Source organism: Diadema antillarum, unplaced genomic scaffold (assembly GCF_040938485.1).
Source record: "Diadema antillarum isolate AM-2024a unplaced genomic scaffold, OU_Dant_1.0 seq00000079_RagTag, whole genome shotgun sequence".
Taxonomy (NCBI): domain Eukaryota; kingdom Metazoa; phylum Echinodermata; class Echinoidea; order Diadematoida; family Diadematidae; genus Diadema; species Diadema antillarum.
The window spans coordinates 3,277,659-3,294,538 of NW_027271172.1; the positions used below are offsets into that span (position 1 = coordinate 3,277,659).

The 16,880-nt window shown below is 38.7% G+C and overlaps 1 pseudogene; it reads right to left on the reverse strand.

The window, feature by feature from the left end:
• Positions 1-585: 585 nt before the first annotated feature.
• Positions 586-16,851, reverse strand: LOC139726097 (extracellular serine proteinase-like; annotated as a pseudogene).
• Positions 16,852-16,880: the final 29 nt, after the last annotated feature.

Genomic DNA, 16,880 nt, shown 5'->3' on the forward strand with positions numbered 1-16,880 from the left:
TGCTCAACTTCACACAGAATTTTCCACTTGAGATTCATTTTTTACTCGATATCAATATACCCGTGAGATATTTTATTATTTGACCGAATATAATAATGATAAGCTTTCATTGTCACGATGAATGACGTTTGCGCCCTCTACGGGCGTGTGACATGAAAACCTGATCACTCATCTTGGCAAGTCATGCAAGTGGTGAAGATGTGCTTCTACTTGCATTGTGTTTCAACAGAGGATGGAACTTTGTCATGTCAATTCTCTATTACTAATGAAACGCTGGTTTGTGCCGATTTGAACCCCATGACATAGCTTCGTTTAAGTTTCGTCTAACAACGTCATGCATCATAATATTCCAATATACATTGTAATTAGAATCGTTGTAGATCATTGTACTAATGTTTTACTTTATAGTAGCCTGTCCTACATCTTGCTGAGGGATTATTAGCTGATTTGTTCCGTTTCATGCTTGGATGTGAGAATAAAAGATAATGTCTTCCAAATCATGTTGTGAAGAAACGATCCATGACGTAAGATAAGTCATGAATACGTGGAATGATTGGCGCGAGTTGCCAGGCAACGGTGCTTGTCCTAAGCAAGCGTGTACAAGGCGCGGAAGCCCGTGTCTGAGACGGAGCTATCGGTGGTAAACCTGACGAACATCGAGGTGGAGGTCGAAGTGATCGGTGATGGGAGGGTGGAACCGCATAGACGGGCGAGCAGCTGACCACTGGAGTCCGAGTCGTACACCTGTATCACCATGGCGACAGGGAGGGGCAATATTAGTGAACCCAATTTACCGGTACTCGTTGAATTTTGACATGGAAATGAATTTCATAGCTTTTGCAGTTTAAACTTGTGTAGAGTTCTTTTCTGTTGAATGCACAAACTTTAACATTACCGATTTTATGTTAAACGGCATTAACACCAGCAAAGACTTTGATTTTACCTTATGACAGATACATCGCTCCATAAGCAGATATTTCTTAACGTCTCTCACAAATGGAATCTGTCGACGGTACAAAATTACAGTAGGGTCCTATTATGCAATATATTGCCAGATCGACGCTCTATGTAACGATACATCCAACGATATCTTCTAGCGTAGATCGATGTATGGCTGGCGACTGCATGCCACCCAGTCCCGAACCCCGCTGTAAAATTCCTGATACAATGTACCATAGTCAACTTTGCCGACATGGTATGAAAGAACGGTATTCTTATAGTCAATAGGGTTATCTGCAATCAACTAATGTACAGCCATTCACACCAAAAATCACTTCGGTTATAGAAATTGTGCTTTTAACCAAAATTACCTCGACGGCATCCCACGCGCAGGACGAGTGGCTCTCGACATTGAAGTCGGTGAAGGTCAGCGTGACGGTCTCGTTGGGGGAGCCCTTGATGGTGAATTCACAGGTGTCACTGTTGTCGTAGTTGCTAGGGTAGTTCGGGGAGGTCAGGATGCCGTTGGGCTTGGTGAACACGTGACCGCAATCTGGCAGAGAAATGATAATTACAAGATTGTTGCATTTTCCTATAACTATGATTTTTTTTTTGCGAGGGGAATTGCACGGTAATGAAAAAATAATCAATATGTTATCGATAACTTTGGTTTTTATGTGCTATACAGAATAGTGTATTATGTATGTGTCAAGTAGGCCTATACGTTTAACCTTTTTGTTGTTGTTGTTGTTCTGTAGCACATGGACAGCTTTAGGAGAGCAGCAAGTAGAAAGGGAGCTATAGGGAAGAATTAAAGGAGATCAATGAAAGGGATCACAGCAATTGAATGCCTCGTGGTCTTATCTACGTACTTAGCCACACTGGTTTGTAAATATCTTGGGATCTATCATCAATTTTTCATAAGAGATGAAAGGATAGTGACACTTGCTAGAATAGCAACTTCTCGTATAATGGCGACAGCCAACCAGGGGGTGTTTCATAAAACGACTTAAGAACGACTGGTGTTCAGTTCTTGTGCTGAATTATTGAAATTGTGAAAGTATAGCACATCAGAACGTGTTCCAGTCGTTCTTTAAGTCCTTCGGAACTTTAAGAACAGCTTTATGAAACACCCCCCCCCCCCCCTCCCCAGGATGTAGTATTCTTTTCATTGCCATGACAGTTTGCCATTGCAGCAAGACGTTGCTATCATAACATCTTTTTTGATGAAATAGGACCCTGAAATGTGATAGGGCCTCGAAAAGTTTTCTGTTTCCATTTTGAGACCTGGAAACTGCTGCGCTCCGTTGATTGAAACAGAGCAGGTAGTCTTCTTACCTCCTGTCTCGGGCATCTCGGTATCGCCGTCGGCGACGGCGTAGACGCCGGAGAAGCCGCTATAAGTCACGGACGAGTCGCTCTGGAAGCGCACGGTAGTTGTTCCCTGGCTGAGGACACGGCCTGGCGAGTCTGTGCCGCAGTATGTGCCCTGCAGTGCGCCCGTAGAATCGTAGATCTAAGGGAGAGAAAAGAAATAAAACATTCCCAAATTATTGGTTCTATTAAGGAGGTCTCTTTCAAATTCATTTCCTCGTGAAAGATCTTGTTCTAAGTAGGATAACATAGTTAGGTCGAGGCTGCCTTGACTTACGTCCCTCAGATTACATTCAATCAACATCATCGCGCGAGGAAGAGTTTGTGTTTCTATAATTTCTTTTCATCATATCGACGCCCCTCATTCAATCATACATTGTAACTGTATATAATGTGGAACATAATGGTGTTTGATTTTCCCCAAAATTACAAAACCCAAGGACAAGTACACTGACGTACGTGTATTGAAAAAGCTGTAATTATGTATATTTCGCGATAACTGAAGCAGTATGTTGTGATTATTTGACTACGACTATTGAATTCTCCAATAATTCATTTGATCCAGTACTGAAAGATTTTTTTATGTTAAAGATGTGCTTGGGATTGAAACTATTACATTCTAACATAATTATACGACACAAACGAATAAACAGAGGCATAGCTTTAAGTTTGATGAGTGGGTAATTGTTAGTATATTCTACATCCTTCTTCTTCATCATCATAATCTTCTTCTTCTTCTTTTTCTTCTTCATATTCTTCTTCTTTGTTTCGAGTTTCCACACGTCTCTATAATGGGGGGCTATTTCACAGAGCGTGAGATCTCAGAGAAACAAATGAAGAAGAAAAACAAGTTACTAATTGGCTCGGTTAAAGCGCCGCCTACGACCATACCTCAACAGAGTCATAGCGGCAGGTGGAACTGCTCTCGAGCTCGAAGTTGTTGAAGTTGATGATCATGGCCTTGTCGGCGGGGGCGGAGAAGACGTAGTCGCACACCATGTTGTTGTCGTAATCGAGCGGGTAGTTCGGCGAGGCGAAGGCACCGCTGGTTGCGTTGAAAAATCCTCCGCAAGCTACCTCGACAAGGGACATAATTACAAGACTGAGGAGCCCATGAAAAAAATGGCAGCTTTCGATAAAATACATGTATAATGAGAAACAACACCTGTTTGCTGAATTTTGAATTGTGCATCCAGGAAATATAATAAGATGTATCTTATACAGAGAAGTAACATTGCTATGTACTTGATAGTAATAATACATGACCCTCATTATTAAAGTCTTGCAGAATAATATATACAAAGTCATCGACAGTTTTGGATTAAAGAAAATAATACAATGTTAAATCGATAGTCGATTTGCAATGTCCGTTTTCATTTTTCTGTGACAAAAAGAAGGTATACTACTTACTCGGATCAGCGGGATCAGAGGGATCGCTGGGGTCACTGGGGTCACTGGGGACGCCGCCGCCACCGTTGCCCTCTCCGATGTAGAGCAGGAGGTTGGGCGAGCCGAAACCGACATCCGAGATGGCACCGGCGATGGACTTGACCAGCAGAGTGTTCTTGACCTCGACCGGGGTCATGGTGGCGTTGATTCCCAGAACGACGGCAGCAGCGCCTGGTGGTCAGCAGACGAGGGACGAGAATAACTTTCGGCGTCAAATTTGAGGATTACCATCCTATGTGATTTTACATTTATGCTTCCCTATGAAACGTGATGAGGCAGAATCGTCGATCGTAAATGGACATTTTTGAAACGTTTTGAAACGGCGTTTATATCAAAATGAGCATGGACGCAACCTCGTTTTGGACTAATCAAGTGTCAAAACGCTGATTATGGCCCAGAAAAGTTGAGCACAAAAGCACCCTAAGTGTCGTTCAACCAGCAATTACGAGGTACTCAAAATCTAATGCAGGTCTTCTCATCACTATTTGAGCTGATTTACTTTGTAAAGCTTCATACCTTGCAGCTCTTGCCAAACAGTATGTGGTATCAAGATTACTTTTTTTATCATTTCGAAAAATAAATTGCTTGCTTGTTTATCGTACCGCTACTTCTGTAAAAACCATCAAAGCATCGAATATCATATTTTTCCACTTTAGCTACCACTTTAGCTCCCACTTTAACTGTACTGTTCGTATAAAAACACTACAATTAACTGACTACAACCGCGATTTTCGTACTCTTGCGATAAATATTCATCTACTTCTAGTTTGTGTACGACTGCCCTCACCGGCGACATGTGGGCAGGCCATGGAGGTTCCACTGATGGTGTTGGTGGCTGTGTTGCCTCCGATCCAGGTGGAAGTGATAGAAACTCCAGGGGCGAAGATATCGACGCAGGAGCCGTAGTTGGAGAAGTAGGCACGATCGTCAGAGCTGTCGGTGGCACCAACAGTGATGGCCTAGCGATTCGGGTGAAAGTTGGGGGGGGGGGGGTAGGAGGAGATAATGCAGAAAAATTTCGTCAAAATTTGTGTGATAGCTGAAGCAATATATATTTTTTAATTGTAAGGTCTTATTTACCCAGGGTAGCCTCTTCAGTGTTGCCACTGCTCTACCAGAGAGCCCTGTCATTATTATTACCCTAGCGTTGCCAGGTACCCATTTATACACCTGGGTCGAGAGGGACATGGTGGGCAAAACATCTTGTCCAAGGACGTCAGCACTGGGCGGGATTCGATCTCGGGTCCTCCGATCGGGAGTCGAGAGTCTTATCCACTATATGCCACAGCACCCCCACAATACTTTACTGATAACAAGTTTTATCATACAGGCAGAGGTCCCAAAGTTCTTTGCAAATGGATACAAGGTGAGACGTCTATCTCAAAGTTTCCAATGTGCTTGTAAAACTGTGATATTTTTGCAACCATTGAATGTAAACTAGATGAAATGGTGATGTCATCTTATCACAATTCTATCATTTAGTGTGTAAATAACAGTTGAGCGATTTGATATAACCACTCTGTCACTTTGTCCAATAGAAATTTGCTGGATCACACGGACTATGCTATCTCTCTCAAGGGACACAACAAGATTTTAGTCATAAGTGCTGTCTTCAACATCGTGAAAATCACTACTGATGTTAAGGACTGATCAGTAACTACTTCAAGCTGAACAAACCAACTAAGAGTTCTTCAGAACCGTAAAAGTCATATCAATGATAAATGCTATCAAGTCTTTAAATCTTACACTAAGGGAAGCACTACCGATGGCAAGAGTGAAAGTAATGCTTCGAGCTGAATAAATCGCTGGTACGTTAACTCACTTTTAAACTACAACTTTCATATCAGAGATAGATAATTATATGATTACTGGAATGATTACGAGAATGTCAGATGCCGCCGATGAAGCAGCGAGAATAGAAAAGTTCTCACCGGGCCGGAGCGGGCTGGGGAGTAGTCGCACGCATCGTCATCGTCGTTTCCTGCAGCAACGGCCACGGTGATTCCGGCGTCGATCATGTACTGGACGGCGTCGTCGACGGTGGCGCTGGCGCCTCCTCCGAGGGACATGGAAGCGACGGAGGGACCGTCGTGGTTATCGGCCACCCATTCGCAGCCTGTCGTGATAAGAGATGAAAGAAGCAATAATCAGAAGATGGCGGATTTGTTTGATGAAATCCTTTACTTATCAATCATGCATATCACCATTCAAACATCCCCTATATTTACAAGATGTCAGCGGCGAACTGAATAGAAAAAAGGAAGAAGAAGAAAGAAAGAAAGAAAGAAAGAAAGAGAGTAATACAAGGAGCGAGAAAAGGAGAGAAAGAAAAAAAGAAGATAGGGTTTTTGTAGACGCAAGTTACTATAGCGCAATTTGAATTATTATCACCTGTTGACCTGCAAAATAGCGTCATGCAAGTTTGGGGATTTCAATGTTAAACGCCCTCGGATGACAAGCATGTTTATGATGAGAAAATCATTATTCTCTAAAATTCGCTATTGTCACTGTCATCGTCATCCATAGTCGTAATATCATCGCTGTTTATTTCACCATCATACAAAGTTGTTATTGACAAGAAGCTGAGGGAAAGACAGTGGAGACATGTCGAACAACCACAACACCGACAGAAACAAGATCAAGAGTGCTAGGACCTGATAAAGAGATGCACAGAACAAAGAGGGAAGAAAAGGAGGAAGAGAAGAAGAAGGAGAAAGAGGAGGAAAAGCAGAAGAAGAAGAAGGAGAAGGAAAAGAAGAAGAAGAAGAAGAAGAAGAATCTCAAACAACTTACCAGCGACAACACCAGACCACGATCCGGATCAAGACAGCTGAGCGACACGAACACCATAGATGTTGGCTGCTTTAGCGACCACCATAGGCAGTTCCGGCTAACGGTTCCAGAGCAGTGAGTGCCGTGCCCGTTACAGATCAGCCCCTGGAAGATTCAGTGAACATTATGAAAATGCAGGGATAATTGATGTCTAGGTTTTTTTTTTTTCTTTGTCGAGACCATGATTACAAAGCTTAGCTTACATAGTCATTTACGGGACACTTCGTTTCTTGGACACGATGCGCCCAGTTGCTCTACTGCTTGCTGATTAATGGCAATCGCTCGATATCAATCACACTGCTTCGGATGTGTGTCGGACCGACCTCTCTATTAGATTGAGAGTTAGCACTCTGATCTTCGTCAGAAGTGACAAGATATCTTACGCAATTCATATCTTCATGCCGATTCGCGGGATAATAATCTTTTGTCACTTTATACTGAGATAACACAAAACACCCCTCAGCTGATCTCACTAGACCTCAGCGAAGAATTCTAGACTGTTCTGCAAACACGGCACAAACTATCCAGCCGCACCGCCCTGCTCTCAGCGGGCGAAAATACACGAATGTGTTACTTTAAAAGCATACCCAAAATATGTAGAGATAATAAACTATAGCGAGATGCTCAAAGCAAAGAGAAGATGCAGTAGGGGTCCCAAAGAGAGAGATTGGGAAACGGATGGAGATCTTGGCGTGAGAAGGATTGGATAATTTGAGGGATGTTTCGAAGAAGGGTTTGAGGAGCTTGTTGTGAAAGAGTTGTTGAGGACTGAGGAGCTATAGTCTGACAGAGTACGGGAGCTTGGTTTGTTCGTTAACCCTTTCTGCGCCAATGAGTCAAAATGTGCGCAGATTTTATACACGCATATGGACAGGAAATAAACATGGAGGCACACAGAGGGTGAACGGTGAACGGAGGATTGGTCAAAGGGTTTATTGAAGGAGCCTTGTGTGGTAGAGGTGGGAAAGAGGACTGGGAGAGCTCTATTGATGGAGTTGCTGCCTTCAAAAAGAAAACGAACAAAATCAGAGAAACATACGGTTCCTCCCAGAGCATCGTAGCCGTAGAAGGATCGGCCAGCGTAGTCGTCGTGGCTGAGGTTGATTCCGGTGTCGATCACGTACACGTCCACGCCGCTGCCGTCGCCGATTGGGGTGAAGACGTCGTCGAGTGGGAGCGAGATCTGGTCGACGCGATCCAGACCCCAGGAGGCGATCGAGTTGGCGCGGACCACACCGTCCTCCTCGACGTACTCAACGGCATCAGACTTGCGCAGCTGAAAAGGGGGGGGGGGGGGGAGGGAATGGGGTAAGTGGAGTCTCTTGGATTTTTGCTTCAGATCATAACACTGCATACTGTCACTGATGTACTAGTGGACAGTTACATCTAATGCAGTACTACTACACTGTACAACACCAAGAACGATTAAATCAATTACGAAGATGGTACAAATGATCTAGTTTTCATCAGTTGATGTCTATTCATGGAGATGATAGTAAGAATAAATGATAAAAACAAATCCAAATTAAAATGCAACCTGGTGGATGAATTACACTGGAAAGACAACTGCTTAGAGTAAGAATCACTGATTATCACGAACTTGAGATGCAAAATGCAAAGGCATACTGATACTGAGAGAACTTGTAGGTTATCATGTGAGCAAGTATAGATCATGTTACATGAATTTCGTTGTTAATGGTATTGTTCACTTCTACTTGTACCTCCTTTGTCCAGGGTCCTTTATTACACCTGTCGCTGCTACCACTCAGTTATCTGTATTTTGCGCCCCTTTTAAGAATATGCATATTTGACCCACCAAGTCTGCTTTCAAATATAAAAACTAGTTGATTATTACAAAAATATACCAGGTATCTATACCCCATGCAGATACCATTAACAATGTTGTTACTGCATGGATAAGACATAAACTAAAAGTTTGAAATACTTGTGCACGCTCAAAAAGACACAAAATGCATTATAAAAAGCCCCATAACGACAGATAGACCTAAGACATAGGTCTATCGACATGTACGGATAGATCTACGACATAGTTACAAAGACCTGTCACGAGTGCCTGTTAAGCCTAAAAACAGATAATTTAAGGAGTTTCCCCGCTGTGGGGTTCACTTACGAGATCGACCATGCGGTCGCTCAGGAGAGCGGCAAATCCAGAGAAGACCTTGTTGTACTTGTAGTAGACCTTGACGTTATCCAGGGAGGCAATGTTGGCGTCAACACTCTGTCCCGGCTATTCGGCGAAATACGACAAAATACACGAACAAATGGATAAGCTTTACCATTTTCTTTCCCAATTAATAACAATCAAGCAAAACACCTATTCTTGAAATTTGCTTGCACATTCCCCTTTCCAATGTAGGCTTGTGTTTATATGTACAATTAGTAACAATTGTTTTTCACTGTCACTCTGATTTCAACAGTGTTACCCACTGTCACGATTAAACACTCAACCTAGTTTAGCTTCATGGGCAAACTGCTATCGGGATTACATCTTCAACGTTCAAGATTCATGCTTGAACGTTTGACGCTGTCAAAGCAAATCTGTGATTTGCGTTGATTTGCATTATGAGAATGTCCGATCATGTGACCCGGGAAACGCAGTGAATTGAGTATATTGGCTAAAGTGGGTTACGTGAAACAGACAAGAGTTTAATTAACATAAAAGAAAATGAGGGGAATGGGAAGGAGCGACATAGGCAGAATAAAAAGAAGAAAATTACATGATGAAATATAAAAAAGGGGAAGAACAAGATGGATAAGATGAATGAATGAAGAAGAAGAGGATGATGATGATGATGATGAAGAAAAGAAATGATGATGGCGAGGAAGAGGATTCGAAATTGATAAGAGACAAATACAAAGAAGAAGATGAAAGAATAGAACAAAAGAACAAAGAGGAGGAAGAATGAGCAGGAAAGAAAGAAAATATACTCTACAGAAGAATATAAGAAAAAAACACTAAAAGGAATCAGCAGTAAGAATAGATGACAAGGAATGGAGGTAAACGGTAACAATGACACAGCTTTATAAGACGAAAGCCTGGCATCTGAAAAATATGCAAAGCTGCGTCCTGAACAGGTATATATCTTCAGGAGATGTCGATTTTTAATCAGCATTGTAATACGGTACATCTATTGCCATTGACAGTTATACTATTTTAGTCACGTCCGAATACCATATAAGTATAACCACGAACTGGTAAGAGAGTGCAACAATGAAACAATCTAACAGTCTTTCGTGACCAACAGCATTCATTAGTTCCTGCTCGTTTCTCTCCAAGAATCAATCTTCTCCTTTCCGAAGATGCACATCAACTATGAAAATAGTGAAAAATAAATGAAGTTCCTACCTCAATCCCGTGGGAGTGTGAATGCCAGAGAAATCGAGGAGTCAATTAAAATTTGGACTCGTGTGGAAACGTTTATATAGAGGAAATAAAATCGTTTAGAGTCATATGGATCTATCTCACGGTACTAAAAGACTAAATCCGACAATCCGATTAATTTCATGACACAAAATAACCACACAGAAATAATCAGGGCTTTGGCAAAGAAAAGCCTCGGTTACATTATAACCAATAAGATTATTATTCAGGCTTTGTTCTGCTATCTTTGATCATAAAACAAACAAACACACTTATTTTGAACCCTTTAGAATTTAAAATGAACCGCTCGTTTGGATGACGACATGGAAGTTTATGTTAAATTGCAGTAAGATCCTATACATTTTCCTTCCTTGTTTTAAATAGGCAAATGCGTAAAATTTCAGAATTATGTAGATGATTTTCGAATCTCGTGCCTGATCTTAATGAAACTTCTACCATACTGTTTTCTTGATATTCCTCTTAGCTGCAGTTAACTGAAATATGATGGAGCGACATAAAATTTTGAAAAAATATGGCTGCAAACTAAACGTTCTCTTACAGAAAGTGAGGGAGGACTTGAAGTTTATCAGGAAACCATAGTAACGAAACAGGGGGTTTATTTAAAACTAGAGCAAGACCCTATATATTCCTTATTTGCATGATACCTCTCCCTCTTTTTTTTCAGGGTCTCAAGATGCTAGGGACATTGTATGCCACAAAAACGTTGCTGCCATTGCTTCTAACAGTGTTATTGAAGTACGTTTTAAAGACAAGGGATGCACACTAGCTGAAGTGTAACGTTGCATGTTTTACAATGTCAACGTTCGTGATCTGGTATTATAGATATGATCTTAACGTGTGAATTAAAAAAAACGACAACCCACAGCTGAAAGAAGAAAAGAAGCATAATGTAATTAAAGTCAATAGATTGAAGTCACATAGTCTTTATATGATTTACAAATACAGTGAACTCAGTCATACTGTTATCGTGTAAGCATGGAGTAACCCCCGCATCAGGAGAAATATTTGCGAATTTACTCAAACACACCACGTATGCAAATAAAAGAGATAAACTCGCTTTGTCATGTCAATACCAACATTGCTCCTGACCATGCACCATATGGTTGTATTTTCACGGTCAGAGGGTTAGAATAAAGCCGTGATATCAGGGCGTAATGACAAAGACACTTCAAAATGACCGGAGCAGGAAAATGTGGGTTAGACATCTTGGAACAGTAGCTCTTATCATTAACTTACTTTTGTTTTCAAAAGCTATTTACTGTAAATCTTGGTGTGAGTAAGTTTGGTACTCAAAAATGTGTTCACTTTTTTTTTATTCTGTGTTTTTTTTTCACTTGTTAAAAGGAAATCCAATTACCACTGTTTAGTTTGTTTTCAGTCACGCCCTTCACAACATATTTATAATATTACTCGATGGATAATGCTTTTGGAAAGTAAAACTCTTGAACATAGATTAAAAACAATAGGAAGGTCGGATAGTGAAGAAATCTAAATATGTATTTCAACACGAAAAGATGCTTGCAGTTAACCCAAATGTGTTTACATTTTGTTTGAAAGTCGGACACAACAGTGGATCGCGTACAATAAGCTACGTCATGACTATAAATTCAAATGGAATAGAAACAAAATGGAAGACGGATGAAGAGTAAACAGTGTCCAAAATTGGATTGGTTTTCAACATAATTATATGTACAGAAGAAAATGGCATAGAAATATAAATGAATTATGAGAAAATGCTTTGAGTGTCTCATTCAATAATATACTCTCTATTTTCAAAGTTTTCCAGGTTTCAAGTTCAAATTTTCTTTTTGATAATCAATGATTTAATGCTAACCTTTGATTTTGCAACTCATCTTTACATAATTCTACGTGCACTGAGTGGTAGTGAGGTTTTTTTTTCTCTGTAAAAATGGAAAAAAAATAATGAAATGAGTTTACTATAAGTGTTTTGCTTTTGTTTTTTGTTTTTTGTTGTTAGTAAAAATTTGAGCAAAGAAAATGGAATTCCATCGATATAATTGTTTCGTAAACTTTCGCCTGATAACACCTCACATAAGCTAACGCATGGATTGTTTTATATCGTTTTCATTCTGGCCATATACAACCTGTACCCTTTGTTTATATTGCAATTTATTTTAGATATCTGAAATGCATTGTTTTATCTTAATATTTTCAGCGTTTCTTCAAACGAAGAACTTATTTGTTCTGAGAGAAAGTGCTGGAAACGAGAATCCTCAGAGACTAATGATAGTGATGATGATAATAATAATAATAATAATAATGATAATAATAATAATAATAAGAAGAAGAAGAAGAAGAAGAAGAACAATGATTAATAATCTTTCAAGGCTGTTGTATCTTCAAGCTATATGCTTATTTGACGACAGTCTTCTGCATTTACACTCCCAATACATGTGCCATAATTCAGTCAGATCATTTTATTTCCTTTATCCCGAGTGGTTCCCAATCAACGTGTCCTCTTACTCTTTTCTTTGATCTGTACAAGTATATCTCAGTTTTATATTCGGATGAACACACTGTATGTTCCATTGTCTTGTAAACAAAAGAAATTACTGTATTTCATTTTTGTAATATATGTTCGATGCAGAAAATACCTAATAAATTCATTTGAACATTTGAACATTTGTTGAACATTTGAATCTTAAAAGATTTCTCAGCGGCAAGATTTACAAATATTGTTCAATTAGTGTGTTTGTTCACCAATAACCCAAAATATGATTTGGAAAATTATATGCAAGAACTACTCAAAGGCTTCAAACAGTTCAATGAAAATAGCAGAAATAAAAAGAAGAACAGCAGTAGAAATTGAGTTTCTCCCTCCCCCCCCCCCCCCCCCGCTATAAAGATGTGTAAGGTTTGACCTAGCAAGTTTAACCTCAGCTCTGGTTCAAGCCATTTAGTGGCTGACAGAGACTTTTGAGTTTAGCCATTTGCTCTTATTTTGTAAATATTCTTATTGGAAGAGGCTGAGAGCCTGGAGCCAGCTCACCACCTGGTTAGTTTAATCGCAATACTATTATCGAAATTTAGGCAAATTTTATCTCCTCAGATCTCTTCAGTAATGCCGATTGAACGGTTACATAATATATGTGGTGTCATGCTTTTGAAAAAAAAGGACAATCAAACAAAGAAGATTACTAAATAGGAAAAAAATAGCTATGTTGATGTAACGTTATTATTACACAGTAATATCAATGTCGGGGTTTGTTTTTAAATACATTTTTATAGATATTATTTATAAACATTATTGTTGCTATATCCCTAACTATCATAAACATACTACACATGTATTACAGCATGTGACCTGTATGCCATTTCCTGGTACATATTTATGCAACTGTATGTAATGTCTTGTTTGGTTGAATAGATAACATTGATGACAATAAAGATCATAAGAGTAATAATAATAATTTGGCTTGAAGTGAATGTTTTTCGTTATCTCTATTGGATAAAAATGTAAGTGTTCTTCAAATAAAAAGCGCCATTGAACTGACTGACTTTGATGTACTTCACTTTTGAAAGCCTCGGTGGTGTAATGTTAGTCATGTATACGCACACATAACTTACATATGTATATATATATATATATATATATATATATATATATATATATGTACACACACACACTTATAATATATATATATATATATATTTTTTTTTTTTTTTTTTTTTTTTTTTAATGAACATGAATTTTACAAAGTGGGTGTGGCCTGTTCGGCCCATACCGTTGGAGCAGAGGATGGATCGAGACAGGGATGATGGCGCTTGAGGCGAGGGGAGGAATAAAGTTTTGCTGTTATGGTGCATGGTGGTGATTTGTTTGTTGTCGGAAAATACGTGTGACATGTTATTGTACCACCAATATTTTCCTCCCTTCCGTATAAATGATAATAATAACAATAATAATGATGATGATGATGGTGATAATAATAATAATAATAAAGAATATACATATATATATATATATATGTACATGCACATATATAACATATATATACATATACACGAGTGTTTATGTATGTAACGCGTTACCTCGTAGAATTCAATACAAATAAGGCATGAATTTCGTCTGTCGAGTATCACGTGATACACTTTATTCTGAATACTGGAGTAAGCATTAGTTCTCCTCACCCCTCGTCAGGTGGAAAAATTACTCGTCAAAATACTTAAAGAGAGAAAAAATATATATATAGACTGTACACGAATTTATTTAATGAGATGTTATTGTTCTTATTCAGCTTCACACCAAACCAAGGGAAGTGAAAATCTTTCACTTTCATGCAAACACTTTAACAGTGATATAGAAATGTTTGTATAATAATGCATCTGTGTATATATTGTGTCAGCAATTTCATTTCTGCAAAGATGGAAGCTTTCAGCTGTTGTGATAAAGACAGACAAGGCTTCATAACTTTATCCACCGTTACAGAATTAGAATAACAAGCCAGCCAGATTTAGCAAACTCTGTCACATTTTTTTTTCTTGAAGCCAGCTTGCAGCAGTGAGCCGAAGACTATCAAAGTGAAACGTTTCTAGCACATGCCTGTAAAACAACAACAACAAAAATCATCTATACCAACGTTTGCAATTCAAATGCGGACATGTTTACATCGACATAAAGTCTCCACAATTATAGGAAACATATGCTGTACTAATGCAAATGTAAGGGGTTTGTTGTTTTTTTTTGGCGCAAAGCGTTACATTGCAAAACTGATATTGAGGCTCACTGATTGCGTGATACGAATATAAGGGAAAATGGGTGAAAGTAAAGCATGTTATAAATTCCTCCCATTTAAATGAATACAGTCAATTCTATGTATTACTTTTGAGCCTCCGTTCCACCCCCAGCACAATACAAATTCTATAGGATCTTCCTGTCATTTCACAAAAGTCTGAAGACATGAACGCTCAAAAGTGAAAGCAGTCTTTATATAGAGTCGATTCTACACCGACATTAATGCACTATACAAAATATTCAATCAATGGAAAGGTCCGTCTTGCAACAGGAAACATTTTTGTTCTTTTGAAATATGAAATCTGCGCCATGTGTTTATACACATTGCTTCCTCTCTGTGAAATTAACTATTCCACTATAAACCAACTCCAATCTTAGACATTTTGAATTTTTATCTATCCGATAATGGAACTCGGTGTACCCCATATATATGCTACATAATTATACTCAATTCATCATGATCTATGTGGTGTCATGGAAAATCATGTTTATATCTCAGTTCAACAAGTTTAGGCACAGTATGAGGCATTTTCAGCCCTTTATCAAACCTGCCATTTTTCACATAATTCATATGTTTTTCAATATCTAAATTTTTTTGTTGAATTATCTAAATCTGTAATGATTTTCTTTCTGTAGTCTTATCGTCAGATGATACAACAAAATAAAACATTTCCAGAGATACCTCATTTTAAGATAACGAGTAATATTCTTGATGTTATGATTACAAATGACCCATATTTTCTTATTGTTTAAGATTTTTGCAGCTTGAGAAGAATTCAGTTTTGCGATTTTGCATTTAAGATCTTCATGTTTTGCAATAAATAGGGTCTTTGATTGTTCATTCACACTGTCAGCCACTTAGCAAATCTGATATAAGACATATAAACGATAGAGTAAGACATTACACCATACGACAAGACTGAGACAGCTACTCTGTAATGTCAAAACTAAAATTCTTTCCTCTTATTTACATGATACCATACACACACACAAAACAACAAAAACAACACTCGGACGGAATATGTATAACATAAACGTGTTCGTGATATTGCACGCACAAAACATATGATACTTGATATTTCCGATATGTAATATTCGCATCTCTGTAGTAAACTATAATCACTTTTTTTTTCTACCAAAAAAAAGAATAATAATCCTGCTTTGTTATGTTGAGTAGTCAGTTATATACCAAGGTTGTTTGTAAAAGAAACATCTCTGCTGAGAATCAAAACAAAATTGTGCTTTAAGGTGAGGCCACAATAATAGACTCATTTTCTTTTTTCTTTATTTCGTCTTCTCAGTTAAATCGTATTTAATTATCTATATATGGTTTGCTAAATAGATAGATACATTGATTGATTGATTAATCTATCTATCTAACTGCTAATAACATCTATCAAAGTCACTGTATGTACAGATTCTATGAAAACAATAAAAATCTCTGGAAGTAGATATGAGGGCCTCACAAAAGGTGTACTTCGTGGTGGATGATTTCATGGTACACCATGCTTTGTTTCTTGGATGCGAGTGTGGTCCTGAAAAGGAGGGCCTATATCCAATCTTGACCTTTCGACGTCGAGATACATCGATATTGAGTAGCTCTGATTCAGGGCCAAACGAAATAATACTTTGTGATCCTCATAACTATCCACTATCACTAAACATTCTACGATCATGGAAACCTTTAAAAAAAAAGGTGTGCTGCTGCTATAAATTGTGCGCTCCAATGAAAATGGACGAATCTGAACATCATGCGCACATTCCTTTCTGTAATTTCCCTCCACGTGTACGCTCACGTCATTCATTACAGCTCCATCCGCGTCAACTTCAATAGTTCAGTGTTTACTTCGAACTTTGTTGGAAGACTTTCTACGAAGTCTTTCTGGGAGGGAGAGCAGAATGTACAGTCAGCCTTAAGACGAGTTCGATCATCCTTGACGTGTGACAAATGATTTCCCTGGATGGAATCTTTAACCTTGGCAGAATTCAAGCAGAGTCTCACGAATTCTAAAGCTTTCGATAGGTTGTCCATCATGTCCATTGCTACCTTTTGACGTAGTTCACCCAATGACGGAATGTTTTCTTTGTCCACTGTCATAATGGGGCGTCATCGAGTGTATCGTGTCT